General features: G+C 53.7%; 1 protein-coding gene across 8 annotated transcripts in view; it reads right to left on the reverse strand.

Annotated features, from left to right (window-relative positions):
- Nucleotides 1–17,187, reverse strand: part of LOC120531946 (ras-associated and pleckstrin homology domains-containing protein 1-like) — a 71,227-nt gene that overhangs the window by 18,085 nt on the left and 35,955 nt on the right. Inside the window, exon 1 of one of the 8 annotated variants that reach the window (XM_039757830.1) lies at nucleotides 7,344–7,415. The exons of the other annotated variants lie outside the window; for them this stretch is intronic. The gene's annotated coding sequence lies outside the window, so the exon portion shown is untranslated. Of the gene's footprint in view, nucleotides 1–7,343; nucleotides 7,416–17,187 lie in introns of those variants that run through there. 8 annotated transcript variants of the gene reach the window in all.

The following is a 17,187-nucleotide window of genomic DNA, read 5'->3' on the forward strand; positions in this document are numbered from 1 at the left end:
GGTCCACAGACCTCAGGTTGAGAACCCCTGACTTGGGCAAACCAATGATGGCAACCTCTGGTGACAACTCACCGTTTTGGAAACGCCGGCTTAGACGACCCACTCGCCAAGAAATGGCGGCAGCCCCCCGGTAGAGCCACCCAGTGGCCGACATGGAGAAGTACAATCACCAAATGGAGCCGACTGTCCTCATGAAGTGGGAAGCCTAGGTGGCCTTGTCTCGACATTGTTGATGAGGATGGGCAGATTGTGCCACATGGATGGTGCTGCACAAACATCAAGCCCATCTCTTTCGGTCTCCCTCCTGTTCAGTGATGTACTGGCATGGCAGAGGGTACAGGAAGTGACAGTGCCAGGGCACTAGAACGAACCCACACCTGTCAGAGGGGTCCTGGCTCTTGGGTGGTCACGGGGGTCTTACCGTTAACTCTTTTATTTCTATTTCTCATGACTGTCTTCCTGCTTGGCACATCAGTGACCTCTGACCAGTTAACCTGCCACCCCTCCAGCTCCTAATAAAAGCCACCAGGCACTCCTGTCCCTAATCCTGTGTGGCTTCCAGTTTTTAGCCTCCTGCTGTCAAGGAGAGCACAGATCACTAGAATTCCCGATACGATGGGCAGCCATGGGAGAAGAAGCAAGAAGGGCAACAATCAGAAACATCCATGGGTTTAAAAAAAAAAAAAAAAAACACAAAACAAATGACTCGCCACATAAGCCGCCACATGTCACATGTCACATATCCAGGCGTAAGCTCACAGCGTCCCGGACACTTGGAGTTTCGCTAAAACATTAAGTAACCAGAAAATACCTGGAGACCCTCAAACGACCTCGAGCCCCCTCATCATTCATTGGTCAGTCCAGCCCACTAACCGCTCATTTACTGGCTACTAGGCCACCTCACGTGTGACATCGGCACTGCAGAGAGTGGTCAGGGCACGGCATTCAAACTTGAAGAAGATGAAGAAGAAGAGCGAGTGACAACATGATGATGGAGGAGGAGTCTGCTGCTGCTTCAAAATAATTATCACGTTGATGCCACCCTATGCATGAATATGGCAGCAGGTGCCCACTTCTTGTATAAATGAGTCACAGATGAGTGACAGTTATTTATAATAGTTGAGCATTCAGTCACACTGCTGTGACACTTGGAAAATATTGTCACCTCTAACTGTATCACTTCTGCAATGTCCTTTACACTCAGTTGGCACACACAACTGCATATACACCGACCGGCCCCCCACATTAACACCCCCTCGTGACCCCTGCAGGTGTCCTGTCCTGTGCTGTGAGCAGCAAACCCCTGAAGTCCCGACTTGTCTTCCCAGCTCATCCCACCGATACGCCACTACAAGCCAACACCCCAAACATTCCTGATCAAAGTCTGCAGTGTGGCAGGGCGCCGTGCCCTGCTCTGCCGTCAGGGAATGCCAGTGCCGTGAAAGGGTGACCTTTAGTTGGGCAGAGTGTGTCAAAGTGACATCCACACACAGCAGGCCACCTTGATTTGCATTGCTCTATGGTCCAGCTCGGACACTCACATGCCCACTTGGGGTGGCAGCAGGGCCACTGTGGCCCGTCTGCAGCTACACGGCCAGCTGTGACGCAGTGTGTGGTGACCCGTCTCCGTCATGGCCAGTAATTTGTACTTCAGTAGCTCTTGTGTGACTGAGCCAGGCGGGTTGGCCTTCGCTCCTCATTCACGTCAGTGAGCCTCGGCCACCCACGACCCTGGCGCTGGTTGCCAGCTGTGACTCCTTGGACCACTGCACACTGGGAGGTGCTCTGACCCAGTCGTCTGTCCCTCCTTACATTGCATGTGTTTCTAAGACATCACCTTGGAGAACTGACTGGTCACTTGCTGCCTAATATATGCCACCCCTTGACCGGTGCCATCATAAGGAGATGGTCAATGTTGTCGAGTTCACCTGGCAGTGACTTGAATTTTGTGACACACACACACACGTCGGGTCAAAGGTCATGCCAGACTGAAAAGCAAAGGAGGCAAGTGACCCGGTGTCTCGGTGGTCTACACATGCAGCATACTGCAGACCACTCTAGATGTATCTTCTGAGGTCACAGGGGGCGCCAGGGTGGCAGCATGTGTTGTGTTTATTGGACAGCAAACGTCACTCTAGTTTATACGCGGCACAGAGAGGACCCCACAGACCCCCAAGTGTCTTCTTATTTCGCCCACTCACACCAAGTGGGTCTTCTCTTTGAAGTGCCGCCCTCTAGTGGCCACAGCACCGACTTCATGAGCCACAAGAGTCCTCAGCCATTGACGATGTCAGGGGGCTCTGCACACAGGACAGTGTGGACCCCAGGAGATACACAGTTAGGGACGCTGTGAGCACACCTGACATTCGAGCTACGTGACAACTCACTCAAGATTTCTTCCGTGCACATTTTCATTTCCTGTGCTGCTGCTCGAGGGTGGTCTTCAATGCGGCCCATTTTACTGGGAATCGTCTCCTCTCCATTCTTCTTGAAAACGGGAGACTCAACGTTTTTCTCGGCGATCACACGCACAACGCGGGGTTAAGTAAGTGACATCCCAAATCCTGTCCTGTAAATTCACGGTCACCGATCCTAACCATTCTGCGGCGGTCCCACCCTTTCAAACACCGAGGTGACACAGTTCAGTCACACGTCACTCCACCACTGCATGTGCGCGCTGCCCACCATTAAAACGCACTCGCCAGTCGCTCCAAAGCTGACCCGCCTCACCCACTTCCTTTGTCCCACCACACAGGGTCTTTTGTCATTTAGGGGAGCAGAATAAGCCTGAGGTGACAAAGGCAGAAAGAGCAACGAGACTCCCAGCTGAGGGAGGGCCAACTGGAAGGGGATGGCAGTCTGGCGTAAAGATTAACGGAGACGAGGCTTGGGTCACTCTCTGACCACAAGGGACATCAGCAGACGTGCAACAAGGAGACCACCGAGTCCCTTGTACCTTCACACTGCTATATAAACACAAGACCCTCAACCTGCTGGTTACCAGGAAGGCCTCGGCCCCCTTCTCGAGTGCCCCCCACACCTCAGCGGCCCTGGAGTTTACACAAGTGTGTCCCCGTCTGGGTGTTGTGGACGCCCTAATTGGGTCAAGGAGGACATGTGGAGGTGCAGACAGGTCACCAGCTAAGTGGGCTCGCCTGGACGGACGTCAAAATGCCGTCACTTTAAGGGCACGAGAGGCGCAGACCCAGAAGACTGGCCTACCACACAGCTTGGGCCGTCCCGAGTACCGAGAGAGCATCGAGTCCCACATTTCAAAAATCCTTACGTGTTTAAATGCCGAGCCTCACAGGCCACCAGTGCGTCACCACAACGTCACGTCAGATCAAGGACGCACAGAAGACCATCTCCAGCGCGGCCCGTCGCTCGCTGCCCACCACCCATGAGGAGACTACAAGGCCTCCCAGAAGAGAGGAGCAGAAAAGCAGGAAATGGTGACAAAGCCGCTTCTCAGGCTCTGGGGCTCCAGCCACACCACTGTGACAGCCGTGGTGATCTCCAGATGAAAGGGGCCGGCCGGCCAAAATGACCCCCCGGGGCCTCTGCAGCCTCAGCTAAGCTCCGTGCTCAGGACTCCATGATGACAAATGGGAAGAGGGGCAGGAGGACCCCCTGTGATCCATCAGTGCAAAGAAACACCAGGATGGTCCCTAAGCCTTTAGGAGTAACGACAGACGAGTCGGACCCCTTGGACGACACGCAGGGCCCAACGCCAGGAGGACATCAGCCCGACAACTAAACTGAGGGGGCGCCAGGGTGATGGTGTTGGGGGGCTTAGCTGAGTCAGGACCTCGAGGACTCCATGAATTGTGCACTTTCACCTTAAGAATATTCCGGTAACGTCACCAGTCTGGGGACCTGAGGCTGAAGCATAAGTGGGTAGCACAGCAGGAGGAGGAGCCAAATCACAACAGGGATGTAAGGGACCGGGCACAGGTGACACAGGGGTCTGTCTGAACGGGCTCAGCAACGTCAAAGCTGTCACATTCAAGGCCACCACGACTGTCACTCGTAGCTCTCAGTCCCATAATCTTACCTAATGTGACATACCCAGTGACCGGGGGTGGGCTCTGTGCCCGTGGGGGAGCCGACAGCCAATGAACACTCACCTGGGAGCACAATGCATATAAAGCAGCGACGCCAAGAGGCTGGCACACCTCACAAACAGGAGAGGAGCTCGTCTGTCTGACGTCTCCCATTTTAAGGACCTCCACAGAGTATGGGGGCCGAGACTGCGTAACGTTTAACCCTTCGTAGAGCTCGGACTTTAGTGGTGGTCACAAAAGGGGGTGAGCGAGCACAGCTGCTCCACGGCCTGGCGAGGTGATCTTCATCAAATCTGACCTTCACCACAGCTACAGGCTACACACTGGAACCAGGGGGGTGCAGCTACATTTTTACATGGGGGTGCTGGGTATCCATACCCTTTGAATAAAGGATGGTACTGTGTGCCCACTCTGAAGGCCTGAGGCCATTCATCGTGTAAAATGTGCAAAAACAGGATATCTGGAGGGGGCCGTTACTTTTTCACAGCCCTGTGTAAAAAAAATCACATGGAAAATACCTTAAAGAAAAAGAACATCCGGACTCCACTGGAAATTCCCGGTTTCACCCAGTAATGAGGCCTATGAGATAAAGGTGGGTACGGTGCCCCCTAACTCAGGGCGTCTGGCAGCCCCTGCACTTTAAGAAGACACTCAGCAGACCAACAGAGTGCCATCTCATTAGTGGAGAGCACAGGAAACGGGCAATAAAGCCCAAAGCCGCTGCTCCCCACAGCTGCCCAGGCTTTGGGGGGTGGCGTCAGGAGGGGGGGGTCCCTGTGATCCATCAACTGCTACATCATTTTCAAAGCCCCCAAGCGGCCTCCTCCCCAGACCGTTCCAATTAAACAAAGAGAGAGAGGCTTGCAAAGCTCCCAGAAGATACGCCATCTCCGATGCCCAGCTAATGCCGCTCTAAGGCCTACGGCATCCAGGAAGCTGGGAAATTCCAGCAAGGCGTGTGAGTGGCAGACAGAGCACAGTCACATCTGGATGACACTTGCAAGCCACTGCTAGGGCGGCCACACATCACCGGGCTGCAGGACCCTCCTCTCCACTATTAGCACTAAGGTCAAAGGTCAGGCTGCCCCCCTTTGGGGTCCCGACTCGTTTATTAGAATTTAACAAAACGTCTCTACAGAACACGCAAAGCCAACGTCAAGTCGAGCTCCTTACCAGCTGCAAGGCCTCAAGAGCAGGCATTTAAAGGGCACAATGGGTGGCACAAGCAGCGGGCAAGTTGCAGCTGCTCAGTTTCTCAGTGACCCACCCTTTCCTCCCTGGTTGGATGGCAGACACAAGCCTGCTGCTGGCCTACCGAGTCTAACGCAGACCCAAGACCCCCACCACAATGTAAAGGGGTCCCTCTCCCAGAGTCCTGCCGCAGGCTGGCATCCTAGCCCACTACTCTCTCACTACCTGCCCATTCCACTGAAATGCAAACTGCCTGGCAGAGGCACTACGTATGTAAAACAAAGAAAGGCTGCGTGCGCCACTGAGGTGCCCACTTTAAGAGGGGCCGCCTGGAAACGGGGGGGGCGGGAGAGGAAGAAAAGCGTGCAGACCCCTCAAAGTAACCACGAGACGGGAGATGCCACGCTGGCAGTTCAAAAGCTTCCATAAACAAGACACGGCTGTGGTGCATCCCACAATTCCTGTGGACTCTGGCACCAATCACGGGCTCACAAGCAAGACGTGGAGCAGAAGAGCCAGAAAGGCGCTGTAAAGAGCCCAAAAAACTGCCCGCCTGTCAGAAACCCCTGGCCTTACCAGGCCTCTTAGAAGGAAAAAGGAAGGTGGCAGCTGCAGAGGAGATGGAGTCGACAGCAGGCGCCGGCGCTTCCGGTGCTATTTTAGGAGAGGTTTGGGGGGCCGCTCGTTTGTTTTCAAAAACACAACATAAGGAGCGAGCAGGACACAGCTGCTTTGAGCACGGCGGGGGGGCGCCAGGGTGTCAAACAGGAGACAGCTGGGGGGTCGGCCACCTGTGGTTTGTCACACAATGCCCGAGCAGCTAATGTGGTGGCAGCCGCGAGAGTCGCAGGATCAGAAATCCCCAAGCAGCACTAGAGAAGCGGCCAGCAAAGCTGCACGTGGGGGCCAGAGACCCTCTTGGACCTCACTGGCAATGCCCAGCATGGCATCAGAAAGGGGGCTGCACTCATCAGGGAGCCACACCACAAGTCATTAGCCCCGGTGGAGCACATGAGATGAGATGACCTGCATGTCACAAGGCACTTGAATGAGGAGCCCCCCCGGGGGTATTTGGGGTGATCTGCGCCCCTACTACTACACAGAGACCCAAGGGGTCACCGACACAGGAACCAATGCATTCCAGCAAACACAGCCGGGCACTGAGGAGCACATTAGGACCTCAAGGGAATCGGTGCCAGCAGCAGAATGAATGGAGAAGATGACAGAAACAGAAAGGGTGGAAAGGGACAAATGGGGACAAGTGACCTCAAGCAAGAGGGGGTCGCAGGAGGCCAGCGTCCATACAGTAGCAACAGCCAAAGACCTGCTAGGCCCGACTAGACCATCTTTAGTGGCGCAGAAGTACTCTGGCATCACAATGAAAGTGAACACTGCGACAATGGGCAGCTCTGTCCACAGTTTGGGAGGGAGAAGCAAAGACAACATTCTGATACAAGATGACAACATGGCAAGGTGCAACCTCTAGGGAGCGCTCTAGATCAGAATGAAAGGGCACCGTGATGGCGCCCACTTAGAAGAACTGACTGTGCTGCCAAAGTGACCCCTGTGATCCTCCCACCAGGTGTGACCCGAGGCTGCAGCTGCACATTTTACAGAATCCATTCACACAGAAACAGAAAGACAAAGGGAGGAACACAAAGCCACCAGGTGAGCGGTGAATACCACCCCACCCACCCACCTCATGCCCTCGGCCCGCCCCAACGTGTCATTAGGCAATGAGCTCAGTTTGAACGAGACGGATTAAGACGGCGGGCGTGTGCAAAGCTGGCGCCACCAAGACAAGGGAGTGCGGACCACGGCTAGCCAGAGGCACTGCACTTCATGATGTGGGGGGGTTTCAGATTCCAGTCTGAGTCAATGACCCTTCATTTCATGTGGTGCCTTACATCTGCAGGGGACACCATGAGCACCGCCCCCACCCCTGGGTGGCACAGCGTCAATACCGCATATGATCTGTGTGGACTCTGGGCGCGACATGCTCAACGAGGAGCTCCCTTGCAGGTGTCTGGTGCCAGCGGGCAGGCTGACCAGCCTCACCCACCCTGGGGTACCGTCAAGGACACTCACCGTCTCGGGAATGTGGGCAAAGAAGCAGTCCATAACCTAGCCAGGGTCCTGGCTGGCACAGCTCTGGCTCTCGAGGTGTGGTTGTCTGAGATCATGGCATCGTACTCGGTGTTTACTAAGTGACAGCCAGCCGGTGACTCAGAGGGACTTTGAGCTGCGCTAACACTCGGCCAGTAACCCTTCGGTGGCCTATTTAACCCTTTAGGCACCCTTTACTCCTCCCTCACCCAACAGAGCATGAGCCATCGCTGAAGTGAAAGCATAAAAAGCTCCAGAACTCCAGAGGGGGTCCAACGAGAGTCCAAGGTGGGCACAAACTCAGTGCCACGAAGGCAGAGGACCAAAGGTAATCAAATATAAAAGTCCGCCTCGCTAAGGCTGAACATCAGTGATGGCCAGAAACTCCGAGGTGTCAATCCAAGAGCAAAAAAAACCCCGACTGACAATTCCACGGTTTCTCCACCACAAAAGGCGCCAGCTCTGAATGGACCCCCAACATTTTAGGGGCAGGGGCTGCAAACAGATCCGCGTAACTGTAAAGCGCCAAGCCTAAGAAAGGATAACACAATTCTAACGCCAAGGTTACTCCGATAGTGAAATGAAATGAAAAACATCCAATTAGCGTAGCCAATCACGATGGGGAAAACGCGCAAAATATTTACAAGAGCAAAACGGAGCCCAGGATCGATCAGGATGATGGGGGTCACAAAGAGAAATCACAGAAACAAACATGGATGGAACCTCATTTGTCCCAAGGGGGACGATATTGTAACAAAACAACAGAACCCCCTCACACACACAAGCAGAACAAATACAAAAAAATGGAGGCGGCGCCATCTGCTCGGCTCAAGTCCCCGTGAGGCGCGATAAAGGAGCCACAGTGGCCTGCGTCTCCTAAACACGTCTGCAGAAGAAGTGGCAGGCCGAGGGTCCTCAGGAGAGGATGTGCTGCATTGTTCAGAACGACCTTCAGTTCATCTTCGTTCTCTCCTTCACCACCACCACCACCACCACCAGGTCCAGAAGGCGCCCCATGGCCAAGTGTGCCATCTCAACCAGCTTGACAATTGGGTGAGCCCCTTTTTAGTGACGTTACCAGCCCAGCACACCACAGATTGGCTATCAGAGCTGTCACAACCATAGCCCCCAGAGAGACCGCCTTGCCGTTTCTTCTCAAGTCCCTTCGTGTTACGAGATCAGTCCAACCGGTGCTTAATGTGGACCCCCGGACCCAACCCTAATCTGACGTAGGAGCTCTTTGGTGTGGTGAAAGTTCATAAACCGCTCCTTGGTTTTGCCGATGTGAAGCTGCAGACAGTTCTCCGGTGGACCCCTGATCCTCTGCCTCACGCCCACTGGTGCAGACCCATCAGAGCATTTCCCAAAGTGACACGACCTGGTTTAATGTTTCTAGTCTGAGGTGACGGTGACCGGTCTCTGTCCCTTGTGCCCCTCAAACTCAAGGACTGTTAAGTCCCACCAGACAGATAAACCCCATCATCCAAAGGAGTTCAACAAGAACACCACGGGGACACCACTGGACTCTCATGGAGGGTGAATTACACATAAACATTAGGAAGAGGACCACAGACCTGTGGAATACGAGACCAAGTAGTGTGGTGGACTTGAGGCTCCTTCAGGACTCGACGATGTTGCTTTGGAGGAGTTAAGTGGAAGCTTTGGTGGGCCAAACAGCCTGTTCTGATGTTCCAACGGCACTGTGGGCTCCTCCACCCGCGTACCCCTTAACACTGACGGTAACTGGAGAATTCAAAAGCATCCTCTTCACAGGGAGCCCACCTTCATCCAGCCTTGTGGAGCAGACAGCATCTTCCACTCCAATCTACGTCTGACAGGCAAACTGCAGGGGGTCCAGGTGGTCTACCACAACAGGACTTCTAAGATCCAGGGCCAGCCTCTCGGAGGTCTTTAGGAGGGCAACTGGTCTGTAGTCATGAGGGGAAGGATCTCCACAAGAAGAGCAACGATCAACAGGTAAGGGTGGCAGGTAAACTGCACTCCACTGCTCCAGCAGTTTCCTTAGCAAGGGAAGTGCCATTCTCCCAGGTGGCATTTCTAACTGGGCAAGTTGGTAAAAAGAAACCCAGCAGCTGCACTCATCAATTTACCAAACTACGGTACCCATAACTCTCTGCTTGACGACAAAGACCCCTCCACCATCCTGTCGTCAGGACACCCTGGACCTGAATCAGAGCGGACACAGGGCACCACTGCCAGCTCACATAATACAACGTCAAGTCACTCCGAGGTCCTTCATTGAGATATTCAAGTCCCCAACAGCCTCAAAGACTGCCAATCAGACTGGATGGCACTGGACGTTTCCTGTGTGGCTCCCAGCTGTGACAAACAGGTTTTCTGTCGACAGGAGGCCATGGAGAGTGGGCAGCAGGTGAAGGGACTGTTCATGGTGACACAGTGGGGGAACAATCACAGCTGACAATAATAAGTTTAATGGTGGCCTGGAAAGCACAGGAGTAGAAGGTCACACTTTGAAGTGTCACAGGCACCCATGACTGGCAGCGCAGCGACACGCGGCTGCATTGTGTCCAGGAGAGCATAAGGACGTCTCCTCCTGGAGTTGCCACAAAGAGGCCGAGGACAAAGAGCAGAGCAGACACACGGGGACATCACAAGTGCAGGCCGAGCCACTGATGGCCACCGGTTGTGTGTCCTGGAGGTTTAGCCAGCCTTGGCCATTTGGTTGCCCACCTCACACTGCGGCGGCTGCACAAGACACACACGCCGAGTCGGGGGGGCAGTTCAGGCCTGCCTGCCTTCCTTGAAGCCGCTCTCGTCACGTCACTCGGTTCGTCACGTCACTCGGTTCTACACACATGGCGCCTCTTTTCCCAGGAGCCCCTTCTAAAGAGTGTCAGCTGCTTGTGGCTTCATGTCTTTAGGCTCACGTGACTCTGTGACTCGCGGGGCGGGAGGGCAGCGCTTCATACCCTCGTCTTCTTGGAATTCCTAGGATCACATTTCAGTTTTACTTTGACTGAAAATTCGGCTTCTTTTGCAGACACACGGAATGCGTTTTCAAGGACCGTTTGACACCGGAGTGCTTGATATGGCAGAGTTTTATACAATCATCGTTACGTATTCACACACACCGGCCACTTTATTAGGTACACCCGTTTGACTGCCTGCCTGTTCACGCAATCATCAAATCAGCCAATCGCATGGCAGCATTTCACCTGCAGACCTTGTCAAAGACCACCTGCTGAAGTTCAAACCGAGCATCAGAATGGCAATGAAAGGGGACTGAAGTGACGCTGAACGTGGCATGGCTGTTGGCAGTGCCAGTCCGGCTGCTCTGAGCATTTCAGAAACTGCTGGGATTTTCACGCGCAGCCATCTCTGGGGGTCTGAAAAAAGAGAGAAAATCCAGGAAGTGAGTGGCAGTTCTCTGTTGATGTCAGAGGTGAATGGCCAGAGTGGTCCGAGGTGACAGAAAGGCAACAGGAACTTAAATCAGCACTCGTTACAACTGAGGGGTACAGAAGAGCAGCTCTGAACACACAACACGTCAAACCTCGAAGCAGATGGGGGGCTACAGCAGCAGGAGACCACAGCGGGCGTCATTCCTGTCAACAATTCACACATGGGGCTCACCTAGAGCCTCGAGTTCTGTTGCGACATTCAGATGGTGGGGTCAACAACATGACAGCAGGGATCCATCCTGCCTTGTATCAACAGTTCAGGCTGGTGCTGGTGGTCTAATGGTGTGGGGGGTATTTTCTTGGCACACTTTGGGCACCTTTGTACCAATTGGGCATTGTTTAAATGCCACAAGTCTACCCGAGTATTGTTGTCCATCCCTTTACGACCGCAGTGAGCCCATCTTCTAATGGCTCCTTCGTCGCGATCATCTCCCACTGGTTTCTTGAACATGACTAGGAGGTCACTGGACTCGAATGGCCTCCACGGTCACCAGATCTCAATCCAGTAGAGCACCTTGGCTGATGTGGTGGCACACGAGATTCACATCATGCGAGAACAATCAAGACAAGAACGGGCCATTCAGCCCAACAAAGCTCGCCAGCTGACAAATGTGCAGCAACTGCATGATGCTATCATGTCAACATGGACCAGAATCCTCGAGGAATGTTTCCAGCATCTTGTTAAATCAACGCCATGAAGAATTCCGGCAGTTCTGAAGGCAAAGAGGGGGTCCGAGATGGTGCGAACGAGGTGTACCTAATAAAGTGGCCACTGAGTGTGCATTTCACAATTGAAATCCGCTCTTAGCACCCTGGACTGGAGGCCTGACCTGGCACACCTCCACCACCCGACTCCCTTCTCGATGACTTTGCTCGTCTGGCACGTTCACAGACGTTTCTCACACCACACGAAAGCAGGCTGGCGACACAAAAACATGAAAGTCAAAAATGGCCGTTTCACGTGCTACCCAAAGGGGCCTCCAGTAGAGGCACACATATGCCAAGCTGGCACCACGGCCATCAGACGCAGTCTCATCAGTTCCCTTTGCACAATGGGCCCAGGACAGGCTTGGCCAGATCATCTTCACCCGAGTGTCACAGAGGCGACTCCCAGAGTTGGCCGTTCAGGGCTGTCCACTTCAGTGAGACTTCTTTCTGGAAGGGTCAGCATGGGCACCTCAGAGTGGGCATGAGGGTCTCTGCCAGCTCACAGGCCCAAAGCGGAGGAAAGCAGCACACACTGGAGTAAAACCAAGTCAAGGCACTGGGCATCTTAGCTCAGATCAGGTCACCGCCATTACAGCAAATAAGACAACACCAGTGGAAGGGAATGTAGGGGGTTAATTGGGGGCTAATTTAGTCAAAAGGGGGGGCAGGGGTTTGAGTTTCAAAGCCCTTAGCAGAGCGTCAAAGGGACCTCAGGTAAGGATGTGCCGCATTCTTCATAATGGCCATCAGGTTGGGCTTCATCCTCTCCTTCACCACCACCGCCAGAGGGCGCACTGCCATCTTAACCTCCTTGACGATTTGGTGGGCCGCTCGTTTTAGTTGGGAGTCTAAATTTGCCCCGTGCCAGTGTTTTATTTACTTATTTTAGCGACGTCTTTACCTAAGGTGACGTACGACTGGGGTGTTCTGGGTGCACACACGGGGGGCCGTTTCACCAGTCACAAGCCTCCTCCTGTCTGGTGAAATTACCTTAACAAGGGGGTCCCGCTCCAGCCTCAGTTCACCACATTGTTTAAACTCTCAGGGGTCGGTGGTGGGTGGGGGTCATTTGTCATACGATGGGTTCCATTAATTTTGGGTTTGCAGTTGCAGCCCAGGTGGGTGACGTACCTTGCCGAGGGTCACACCGTGTCAGGGTTTGAAGCCCAAGGCCGCCTCTGTTTCTTTATCTTTGTGTAGCCCCCTTCACCTTGCTGTAACAAACCCACCCACCCACTGGAAGAACACAAACTGTGTCACCAAGATCCACACTACCGGCTCTGAGCCTCACAGCGTCTCTCTATTAATGCTGGCACTGAACTGCTGACAGGGGACCCGTGTGCCCGGTGATGGGCTGGCGCTCTGCCTTGCGTTACTTCACAACTTGCCCCCAGTGCTGCTGGGATAGGCGCTGACCCCCCCCCAACCCTGGACGGTGTAATGCGGTTTGGTTCAAACTCGACGATTCACGGGTCACTTCTTCACACAAATGCTGACAAGTCAGGGTTGATTAAAAAGTAAAAATGCAAATGCATCCCGGGGGACACGTGAGGGAGGACAGTGGGCACCAGAGCTATGCCACATCTGCAGGGAGTGGCATCAGTGCGGCCCACCGGTGTCAACGGAGAGCCATGTAAGTGTTGTTAAGACGCACCACGGCAGAGACATTCAAGGGCACAAAGGAGACGACGGCGAGGTGGGCCGGGGCAGGGGGGCTCTTCTGAAGACGACGCCATCGATACGCCCAAGCGTTAGTTTTAGGTCAGTGGGCAGTCGTTTACAGTCCATCGGCCACTCAGTTTGATTGGCTGAACATTTTCAGGCACCCGGGTGGGGCTTAAGTGGACTGATCATCTTTCACAAAATTAGGAACATCGGCTGGGGGGTCCGTCAACACTGAGGAGCATACAGTGTGTGTGCCATGTGCATCACTCCTCCTGGCGTAGGCCTCTCACCTTGAACTTCAAACAGCTCGAGTCTCTCCCCTCCGAGTGGCATGCCCCTTATGGTGCCTACAAAACGTCTTCACCCCACTGGTGGTCTTCACATTTTATTGTTCTACAGCCTGGAATAGCAGTGTGGTGTGGACCCTGAGCAATCACTTGACCTGCCTGTCTGTGCGCCAACTGAAGAACCCAAAGAAATGGAACCAGCTGTACCATAAATGTGTAAGTCGCTTTGGATAAAGGCGGCACCAGCCAAGTAGGTCAATGCAAACTAAAGAGCCGTTTTCTGCTGACCATCGTCAAAGTACATAAGACGACAAACGAGAGACGAGACCACTCAGCCCGTTTAAACGAATTACAAATATAAAGCACAAAAGAACTGACGACACACACGCAACATTCACACCAAGCCAGTCCGGAATTACAAGATGGCGGTCATGACAGCCCACTCTTCCTGGCACAACTGCTAAGGCTCTGTCAGGTGACATGGGGACCCTCCATTGCCAACTGAATCGAGACCCGGGCTCGCGCTCCGCCATTCCTGGACCTTCCGTTTGCTATTTTGAAGCTTTGGCTTTCTGCCTGCGCTTGGCGTCTTCTTCCAGGGTGCAGCTTTCATTCGGGTCCTCCTGCATTTTGCTGCACTCATTTTACTCTCATAGGCTCGGATGCCAGCACTGCCATGACGGCGTGCGTTTTTGATGACGTGCAATGTAACACAGTGTTTAGTCCGACGGGCAGACAGCTCACTTGGGGTCTCATCGGACCACAGGACCTTCATCAAGGAGGCTTCCGAGTCTCCCCTTTGCCACTCTGCCATAAAGCTGCAGCTGGCGGCACACCTGCATGTCTTGCCAGTCTCTCCGATCTCGGCCGCTGTAGCTTGGGACTCCTTCCGACTTCTCCGTGGTCTCCCTTACAGCCCTGCTCTACTCCCGTTTCTTCATGATGGGTGCATTGGGTCATTTTCTCGGCTCCGTATTGGGACTTGTGCCCTTCATGAAGTCGCTCACTGTGTAGGTGAGACCACCATACGGACTCCAGATACAATCAAACTGAAAGCCCAGACCGGTGACCTCCATTGAACTAATGGTGGGACTTCTAAAGCCAAACGGGCTGCACCAGTGAGGACCTGCGGGTGACTGCTGATGCCATCTGTTTTGTTCCCCCGTTTTTAATTTAGATGGCGTTGCAAAGATCAGTTTTCAATTTCACTAAAACGTCATCAAAAGGCCAAATGAAGACCACCGTGAATTACAGGACACGTGAAAACCTCCGCAGGCGGGCTCTTCTCATGGTACCATTTGTGGTTTCCAGCATTGTGCTCTCTGGTGCCCACCATGATACATACAAGGGTCAGACTTGGTAGTCCACCCAACTTACTGGAGAGCAGAGCCCCCCAGAACAGGAGTGGCAGCCAGTGACGTCACCTCACGCCAGCCGTGGACGTGCAGCTACCTGTCGGCTAAGGCGTGTAGAGAGTCGAAGTAACGCCGAGAGCTGACAACACAAAACGGAGCCTACAGAGGAGCTCGGGGGGGCTCAGCAGAGTGTCCGACGCCAAGCCTCTGCCATGGTGTGCGCTCACCTTAACTGGCACTTCTTATTTTGGACTCATAAAAGTTTGAGATACAATGGGGTTCGTTTCTTTTGGAGCCCAGGCAGGTGACGTGACCTGCTGAGGGTCACCCAGTGTCACCCACAGCCTCAGGGTCTGAAGATCAAAGCCTGGGGCTCACAGGGCGGAGATGGTCAAATCAAAGTGACCATTCACCTTCACATGGTGATCACAAAAAACAGACGGCCACATTCAGACAGGCTGGCACCACTTGAGAACCTGTAAAGACGCCTGCCAATTGGCACAGTCAGAATCCGTGGCACCCAACTATGGTTACTAAACAGGGCACTGATCTCGCACGTTCACGTAGAGGACCCCGCATGCCATCGATGTGTGACTCAAGGCCAGAGTGAGCTGTGCCAACACCACCACAGAGAACGACATGTGACTAATTACGCCATTAGCTGCTTTCATCTGCGCCACCTGCTGTGAGCTTTACCCATTATCTGAGTAGAACATGACTGGCATCCCCCATTCTCACCCTCCTTCGTGCCGGATGCTCCCGGGATGGACGACCCCCAGCTCACTGCAACCACCCAACTCCAGACAGCGTACGGCTGACAGAGTAATGAAGCAGGAGGTCACACAACACTTCTCAGATAGTAGGGACACAGGGTGGCTCTGGGGTCAAATCCCGCCCCTTAGTCCATAGGGTCCTTAACCCGACTCTGGGTGTGCTGGCAGACCCCCCAAAGCTCATGTGATCACATCATTTCCTCTCAGGTATTAATCACAGCTTAACAGAAGAGCAGCAGTGAAGGATGGAGAGGGTGGTCAGTTTCAAATACCTCGGGGTCCGCAACACAGACGACCTGACCTGCTTCAGACACATCGACTCCTTGGCGAAGAAGCCACAGCAACGTATTTACCAGCTCAGTCGCCGCAGGGATTTCACACGGCCTCCTCGGACACTGAAGACCCCCGGACGGTATGGAGGGTCACTGCCTGCTCTGCGCAGACCGGTGTGGTCAGTTGAACTCTCCAACTACGAGGACATCGACACCATGAGATGGCAGACCAGGCAAAGAAAGCCGTCGGAGAGCCCAGCCATTCCCGTTGGGTAAACGCCATGGCGAGGAGGGGCTTCTGACCACAGCCCACCCAACATCTTGAACGAGGACAGTGGCCGTTATTCATTTAGTTCTTATTTCTTACTATCGCGTATTCTTGCCATTGTCCGTTTCTTCTTGTTAAGGACACCGTCACTGTGGCTGAGTCGCTAAGTGTGTCACTACGTACACCCTATGTGACACCCCGATGTGACAAACATCATCTGACTCAGTCGATGACACTCCGACTTGTAATCATGGCCCCTGCTCCTTAGGTGCCCAGTACACTTTTGTACTCGGCCATTTTAATGCCAATCTCTGTTTTGGCTGTCAGGCCCCTAAATTCAAATTCTCCAGGGCAGGAAGTGGAAACGGTGGGCGTCAAATGAATTGTCGAGGGTCCGCCTGTCTGTTCCTCCTTACAGAAATCAAGGCGTTGGATTTGGTTCCACATACAAATACTTGGGGGCTGCTGGTCGTAGTCAACATTCTGGCACTCGCGTCATCCACACCCAACTTCTGGGTAGCTTTGGGCACAGCTGGTGGGCACCCCATTTACTAATTGTTTATGGGATTCAACGAGGAAAAGTCAAAGACTTTACTAACAGCCAACGTAGCACAAGGACCCTCAAACGGGAGCAGAGAAGGGGCACGGCCCACCTGAAGCGGACCCCTGACATGTTTCACTTTTAAGGAACACTCAAATAAGAAAAGCCGCAGCAAGTCGAGAGGGGGGCTTCAAATCGCCCACGGACCCTCACAGGTCACCAAGCCCCACACCACCCCAGCCGGGGTGCACATCACAGACTGGACACCACCGGGCACCTCCAGTCTCTCAGTGCTCTGCTAACATGGCACACTCACTGCCACTTCACTTTTCATGCCAGGCAGACTTAAGGGCCAAACACCAATCAGCGCTCAGGCTGCAATGGCAGGTTAGCAGCACAGCAGAGTGGCAGACCCCCTGACCACCCCAAGTGTGCCAATCAGCAACGGACACTTTTAGGGACCAGGCGCTTTATGCCAATGCAAGGGGACCAAGACACAAAACTTGTTTTAAAC

This window comes from Polypterus senegalus, chromosome 6 (genome assembly GCF_016835505.1).
Source record: "Polypterus senegalus isolate Bchr_013 chromosome 6, ASM1683550v1, whole genome shotgun sequence".
In the NCBI taxonomy this organism is placed as follows: Eukaryota; Metazoa; Chordata; class Cladistia; order Polypteriformes; family Polypteridae; genus Polypterus; species Polypterus senegalus.